Below are 8,589 nucleotides of genomic sequence, written 5' to 3' on the forward strand. Positions count from 1 at the left end.
GAATTGATCCTGATTGATGATACAAACAGGGTCAGGGTGGTGGAACTCCATCAGCAGCCGATGATGAAACCTAGGCTACTAATTCTTCCTTCACCTGTTTCAGTAGCTCTTGTTTCTGTGGATGGATCATTTTATTTGTCTTTAGCAAGTCAGACAACAATGACGAAGTAGTAGAAGCTATTGACTTTTCTGTCGTGGTGGAGATATATGTCTTGGCTGATGTCATGAGCTACTTGAGGACCATTCCCCTAAACAAAAGAATCAGAGATTTGGGAGAGCTTCAAGTGAAGATTGTAAATTTTGGATCACAGAGTCATCTTGTTTTCTTCAGTGCATCAGTTCCTCATAGCATTTCTTCCCACATATTGAAAACTATTTCAGCAAAGGAAGTTGTCCAATTGCAAGCAATTGAAAGTACAGAAAACAAGGTAGTTCAAGTGCCCGAAGAAAGAAGAATTTCTGGATCTTGTCCCCAATTAGAGTATATATACCATTTTTCGATAAGTTTGCAACCAGTCCCGCTCTCTTCGGTGAAGTTAAGAAGACTGTTTTTATCAATGTAATATTAAGCACCAAAGACATTGATACAAAATGTAATGAAGATGACTGTAAAAATGCCTTGAAAACTCTTCTTCAAAAACTGGAGAAGGAAAAAGGTAAAGATTTCTCAAATACAGAGATTCGAATTGATGTGAAAAGATTTGAACCATGGATATCTGGGGGTTCAGTTGATCTAACGGACTTGGTAACCAAGGCTATGGGAACATGGATTCGCAGGCTTGCGTGCCTTGTTCCTATCCAAATAGCCCGAGCAGAAAACAATGGACTGCTTGCTCTCAAGGATGGGTTTCAGATGCCACCGGAACTGAGTTATACAGACAGTTTATCTCTGACAAATTTGATAACTTTTGGCATTTATGACACAGTTCTTAGTCACTGGGAGGGCGAGATTATGGTCATATCATCCATGGGAAAACAAAGCAGCGGGAAATCTTATTTGTTAAACCACTTGTCAGGGTCTCTTTTGGATGTTGCAGGTGGAAGGTGTACCGATGGAGTGTGGATGACTGTGAGAGCAGCAGAGAAACGCATTTATGTCATGCTGGACTTTGAAGGACTGGGTAGCTTTGAGCGGACAGAACAAGAAGATATGCTACTATCTGTTCTTAATGCAGCCATAAGCAATTTAACAATCTTCAACAAGAAGGTAGGTTCTTAAATTCTTTTGAAGTGTTTTTGATTAAAAAAAAATTACAAATGGAAGCATATGTATAAAAGTAAAATATGGTGTAATAGATTATTTCCGTTTCATTGAGATAATCGCTGCAATATAATTGAAATCTGTTTCCCTTCTGTAATTAATAAACTGTTTGGTCAGGTACCGTATTTGATTAGACTTTTTAAGAAGATGACACTAAGACCATTTACAAAGAAATTTACAGTGTAATTTTCAAATTAAAAGAATAGTAACAATTAAATTTTAATGTTATCATTCATAAGTCAAGAGAATAAAAATTTGATGTTATCATCTATAAGTCAAGAGAATAAGTTTCTTATTGAATATGGAATATGAGGTTACACTGTAATCGGGATTAACATCTGGCTTTATGTATGGGACCATTACTTGTAAGTACTTGCGTCAAAATGTAAAGCCTTAGAGGTGATTATGGTGGCATAATGGTTTACTTGTAAATGCTGTTTGGGTTGTAATCCTCATTTTCCTCAAAGAGTATACATTTTATACATTTTGAGTGGGAGACAACCTAAAAACATCTGGCAAGGGTGGAAACTTGCTCATTCAACCTGCATTGATAGGTTTTTCAAGTCAGACTATGATGCACTATTTCATTAGAGAAATATATAACCAAAAGATGTTGAGAATGTTGTCCAAAGCCATTCTGTCTGAGTAACATCTGAATTTTTACTGACAGTAAAAAAATAAAAAACAAGAGAGTAAGTTGATGCCCGTCATCAAGATGGGCTTTGGTGAATGCAAATGCAAAATTCTAGTGAATTGTATCATAATATTGATTAGGAAACTGACATTTCAAAATATATATTTGATAGTCATCAATTTGAATCGTAGGGCATTTATCATTGGTGAATCTACTCTTTGTGAACTAAGTTTTTGGAGGTGGTATTTGATGCAAAATCAATCACATATGATTTGTATAAAATCTTGTGAGACCAAACTTTGTTTAGTTTGGCAACCCATTTAAACTCTGTATTTGAAGAAGACCATAGCTTGGCAATCCATTTAAACATTTGAAGAAGACCACTGAACACGGTGGGAGTCAATACTGTGTGCAGGAGGAGATAGAGGTTCTTGCTAGGTATATCATAAGTCCATCTGCATTCTTTCCATGTTGAATCCTGAATCCTGAAGACAATTGTTTAATTTGTGGTGATCTTCAATGGAGATAGGATTTTGCAACTCTTTAATGTTAATTCTGTGTAAGGTCAAAAAGGCTTTTTGTGTGGATGAGTTTTCCATTTTAGCTATGTTATGTTTTCTATATTGTATAGTTCGCTCCAATAAAACACATTTTTGCTTAATCTTCTTGTTTAAAAGGTAGGATTTCAATAGTACGTATTTGTAGTTCTCTAATACCAAATAGATTTAAAAGGAAAGTCTCAACTTCTTCCAGATCTCCCAATTGCTTTGTATTATCGAAGAGTCTTGGATTTAGAAGATAGGAAGTTGAAATGATATGAGAAACATATAAATTTATGAAGCTCACCCATATCTTTTCCTTCTAAAATCATGTCTCTGAATTGGGATAATAAAAGGGGATTTCTGTGAATGCAAAAATAAATCAATTGGCTGCTAATATCTTAAATAATATATCTGAAATTTTAATTGTTGGGCTCAATGATCTCCACTTAATCCCTCCTGGTTGAAATTGAATTTTGTTGGAGTTGTTTTCGAATGCTTTTAAAAACTCGCATAATACTCCTATGTAACAGGACTTCCATAAGTTCCATTTGGACAAAGAGACAGAAGTAGTCTTTGACCGCTTCCAGAATGGGATCAGCCTTGTTAAGCAGGACAAGGACAAAAAGCTCTTCAAGGGAATTTTCTATATTGCCATCAAGGACGTGGACAGTTCGGATGTGGACGATTTGAAACATGAATTCGAAGAAAAAATTTCCAAAATATGTTCCAAAACTCATGAAAACTTTCTCTCAAAAATGTATGGCGGAAAGGTTGAAATAGTTGCAATGCCTCCATATAATCGACCTGAGTACCAGGAAAGTTTAAGGGAGATCGCATGTACAGTAGAAGAGATGAATTCATGCTATCACAACAGTATCGCTTTCTTGAATGATGTGAAGCTAGTAATTGCTCAGATTGCAGCTAAAGACTGGACTTCTGTAGATAGTAAACGTGTAGCCCTCAGGGTGGACATACTAAGGAGATATCTAAAGTCTGTTATAGATAGAGGATGCCTTTTTACTACAGGGGCAATTCAAATGCTAGTTAATTTGGATACGCAGCAAGAAGTTTCAGATTTTCCAGTTGCTGTTGAGGAGTTCACATTAAATGATTTCCCTGATACTGGCTTAGAATTGGCACCTTCACAAGAACCGACGGCCGTTACTGGAAACATTTTATCTGAGCTCAGGTCAAGATTAGAAACTGTTGTGCCGAGAAAAGGAAATGATGGTGAATGGTGGCACTCCGTTTTCGAAAGATTTTTGGGTGCAGTGGCAGATCGAAGGCGAAAGCGAGTTGACCAATGGTTGACGTCAAACACAGTGGAATTTCTCGGTTCGGATGAGGTGCAAAAATTACAGTTAGAGGCTGCTGCGGGTATTGCAGAAATGAAGCAAAGGCTGTCTGTTTGCGGATGTAAATGCTCCAAATGCTTTTGGAGATGTGTGCATGAAAAAGGTCATGTCTGCTCTCATTCTTGCATGGGTAGCCATGTATGCTCAGAAAAATGTACCTTCTGCACAATGGAGGAAGCAGGGAATTCAGTTGAGGAATGCAAAGATTTGGCAGGCCATGAAGGCCCCCATGACTGTAAAATGAGAAACCACACCTGTGGGCAAGTTTGTGACTTGTTTCAGAAGTCATCCAGCTGTAATAAATCTTGTTCTATTAAGCTTGGGCATGAGGGTCGACACAAGTGCAATTCTCCTCAACACATGTGCAAGAAAAAATGTTCTCTTCCCAGTTGCGAAAATCAGTGTGTTGTCCCAATTGAGTTTGGGGATCATGATAAGCATGCTTGCCTTGAAAGATACTGTCAATCCCCATGCCTCATGAAAGGAGTACGAGGACATGTGGTCACAAGGACCATTTTCATGAGCTCAATCGTGATGCAGAACATCTGTGTGGGAATGAGCATGTGTGCCTTGATAAATGCGAGGTGCCTGGAATATGTGAGATTTTTACTGAATTAGTTCACCAAACAAGGCAGTTCCAAGGCTGCAGAGGGTCTTTCGAGTATGAGCATGTATCAGAGCAGAATGGTCTACGAAAGGATTGTTGTGTCCGAATACCAGCCTTTAAGAGGAGCCATGAAGGACCCCATGTTCATACAACTAAGGAGGATGCTATACATTATTGTGAGACAAGATGCCATAGTTGTGGCTATTTTTGCCAACTTCCAATCGATCACCCTGGTTTGCATAACACGGTGCATGGTAATATGAGAAATGCCAAATTTATTTCAGAAACAGAGGAGATTGATATTGATGACAGAAAATATGCATGGGGAGAAACAGGGCTGGCAGAAATGTGCAATATGCATTGTAAAAGACAAGGCAGGGGCCACATTCACTTGGTCCCATGCCCACAAAACTGCACCAGCAAGCTCTACGATGGCTCCACGCATGAGACTAGGAAATATGGTCCTGACCTGGATGTACCCAAGGATGAGATGAGCCATGAAACATATTGGAAGTATATTAGATTCGTTGATCCCTGCACAGAGGAAGAGCAGACTGAGTTTGGCCTCTGCAATCACTATTGCAGATCAGAGGAGCATGAAGATCTTCAAGACAAAAAGTCTGGTGCAGCTCAGAAATCTTATTGCACTGAGAAACTTTGGCATTCTCCCATCAAAAGAACTGGATTTAGTGTCAGTTCTGCAGGCTATATAACAGATGATGGGCACCATTTTGGCTGTGATCATTCCAAGAATGTTCCTCATCATGTCATTTTTGTCATTGATAAATCGGGGTCCATGGGTAGTCTAGATATTAAGCCAACAACGTCCATGTTTTCTCCTTTGCATGATTGTAGGCTTGGTTGTGTATATGAGGCAATAATAAGGTTTATAAGAACTCATCTGAGGACAGTATTTGATGATTCAGTATCAGTGATTCTCTTGGACTGCAGTGCATTTATTGCTGTAGAGATGAAAGAGATGAGGGAGGAAGTTGTTCATTTGCTTCTTCCTTATGATGCAGATGGAGGAACTACTTATTCATCTGGGTTGGAATTGGCTGAAAGGGTGATGATTAAAGCCTCAAAAGATCCTACAACTGATCACAAAAGACCAATGATTGTGTTTTTGAGTGATGGAGATAATGGTGGGGGAGGGGATCCTCTATATTATGTCAACAGAATGAAACAACAAGATGTTGGCATTATGTTTTCTGGTATGACTGTATGTTACAGATGTTGTACTTGATGGCAACTCCAGTGGTAAGGCTCTCACTTTGTTGAAAATTAAGAAGGACGCAGGCAATCGGTTCAGAAAGTGCGTCCCCGCAGGTATACCATGTAGAACCCGCGTCCAGGGACGCCGGCCAGCCGTTCAGGGGGTGCGTCTACCCAGTGCACACATTTTAAGGCAGAGAAAAGCACGTGGGGGTTTCTTGTGTGGTATCTAGCCGACGGTTTTGTGTTTCTATGGTGTCGGCTCGTGGTATTGTTCCATGTTTTGGGGAGGAGCTTGCCTATATAAAGCAAAGGAGTTCATTTGGATTGTGCAATGGTCTTGGGTTGAATATCTTATTTGGTGAGATCTAGTCCAGATCTAAGAGGGCGAATCTTCTAATGGACTGTGAGCTCTATGGCGCATGATCAGATCTGTAGATCTGACTGTTTGGGTCTGTCCTGAAGTCTTCATATCATTTATATCTGAAGGGTCGCAGGTTCAGTGAAGGGAAAGTGCGCCGGGACGCAGGCACTGTAAAGGGCAAGTGCGCCGAGACGCAGCACAGTAGAGAGAGACCTGCGTGGGGACGCAGGGCGATCAAGGTTCAGGTGCGTCTCTGAAGCAGAAGGACGCGGCGCGATAGTATCTTTGGGTGCGTCCCTAAAGCAACAGAACGCAGAGCAGTCAAAGAAACAGTGCGTGGGCACGCAGCGGAGCAGAAGGATATCTGCGTGTGGACGCAGAGTAGAAGAAGCTTATCGGCGTCTGGTCGCAGGCCACTGAAAGAAAAACTGCGTCTCTGTTTTAAAATGTTCTGTTGATTGAATTTCTCTGTTGATAAGGTGTTCTGGGTTAGTTCTGTTATTGCTAATCTGATATCTGTAGTGGTCTATATCTGTTATGTACTTGTTGATCATCTGATGCTTTATGAAAAGAAGTAGGGGGTTGTAGCTCCCTTCCAGGAGTAGACTGGAAAACGAGAAAGAGAGAGAGTTGTAGCTCTCCGCAGGTTGCAGCCTGCGTACTGGTAAAGGACTGCACCAGTACAAAATCATTGTAAAAGAAGTTTCTAAATTGAAAGAAGATAGAGACATATTGCAGCAGGTGGTTTTCACCCACATTGGGTTTCCACCTTACATTTTGTGTTCTTTGGTGTGACTATCTGTTTTTCATGCTCATTATTTTATGGTACTGATATGCAAAAATAATTCAAAGATCAAATAAGGAAGATTTATTAAATTGCTTGATAATACTGATTCACCCCCCCTCTCAGTATTATTTTCAACAATTGGTATCAGAGCAGGTCCTTCAGAGAAGCTTGATCGCTTGAAGGTAGATCGTTCATCATGAGCAACTACGAGAAAGAAGCATCAATCAGGCCACCGATTTTTGATGGGACAAATTTCAATTATTGGAAGGTAAGAGTTACTGCATATCTTCAATCTCTTGGTACAGAAGTTTGGAACATTGTAGAAACAGACTATGCTTTTCCTTCAGCTACTCCTACAGATCCAGCTGAGAAAAAGAAGTATGAAACAAATGCAAAAGCAGTCAGTACTCTATTAGGAAGTATATCTCAAACAGAATTCATGAAGGTAATGCACTTCAAATCAGCAAAAGAGATATGGGACAAAATGATCACTAGCTATGAAGGAGATGAACAGGTAAAACAAGCTAAACTTCAAACTCTCAGGATTCAATATGAGACTCTCAAGATGTATAATGATGAAAGTGTGGCTAATTATTTTCTTCGGGTAGATGAGATTGTTAATTGTATGAAAAATTTGGGTGAAGAAATAAAAGAGACTATAGTAGTTCAAAAGATTCTAAGATCATTATCCCCCAAGTTTGAATCTAAAGTATCTGCAATAGAAGAAAAGGAAAATCTCCGTGTTCTCACTATGTCTCAGCTACATGGAATTCTAACTGCTTATGAAATGAGAAAGGGAGGTCCATCAGACAGAAGGGAAGCTGCTTTTAAGGCATCAGGCAAAGAAGATTACTATGAAGCAAGCCATGTTCCAGAAGAAGAGGAAGAAGAATCAAATTTTGTCAGAAATCTTCAAAGGGGTTCTGGAAGGTTCAGAGGTAAGCTACCTTTCAAATGTTTTGCTTGTGGAAGAGTAGGTCATTATGCTGCAAAATGTCCTTATAAGGATAAAGGAAAGGAACCTGCTAGATGGAACAAGAAACAAAGTGCAAATAAGAAAAGCTACTACACCCATGAAGATAGTGATGGCTTATCAAACAGTGATGAAGATGAACAAGGTAATAAATATAAGCTGTTAATGGCATTTGAAGATGATGATTATGAGGATGCTGTAGATGTGGATAATCTCTATGATGAAATTACTAGACTCAAGAGATGCATAGAAGAAAAGAATGTGATCATTGATACTTTGCAATTTCAAATTGATGAAAAGGAAAAACATCTTGAAAAACTAGAAGGTGAAATTGTTGGTCTCAGAAAAGAAATTGAGAAAACAAAAGCTATTAATCTTAAGTTTGTCAAAGGATCTGAAACTTTGGATGAGATTATCAATGTGCAGCGGTCTCCTCTAAACAAGACAGGTTTGGGCTATAATGGAGAAACCTCTCAAGCATCCACCTCAAAAAGTTATCTTGATGCAGCAAGAAGAAATGAGCAGAAGAACAATGAAGATAATCAGGTAAAGCAGGGACGAATTACAAACAGAAACTATCAGGGACAATCCATCTTAAGGGTGAACAAAAGCTACAACCAGCCACAGGTAAAATCTTCTCAGTTTGGTTCAAGAATAGATGAAAATAGAAATTACAATCAGTTGGCTGGTAGATTCAATAACCGCAGAAGCTTCTTCAATGGACAATACTTTTCTTGCCATAACTTTGGTCACAAAGCAGCTCAATGTGTTGCATATAAAACAATCATGACTAGGGAAGCTCAAAAACAAAGAAGTATGACAGGGATTACAAAAAGGACCTATAACAACTT

Source organism: Pinus tabuliformis, chromosome 2_2 (assembly GCF_031772625.1).
Source record: "Pinus tabuliformis cultivar Carrire ecotype Pingquan chromosome 2_2, CPIR1, whole genome shotgun sequence".
NCBI lineage: Eukaryota > Viridiplantae > Streptophyta > Pinopsida > Pinales > Pinaceae > Pinus > Pinus tabuliformis.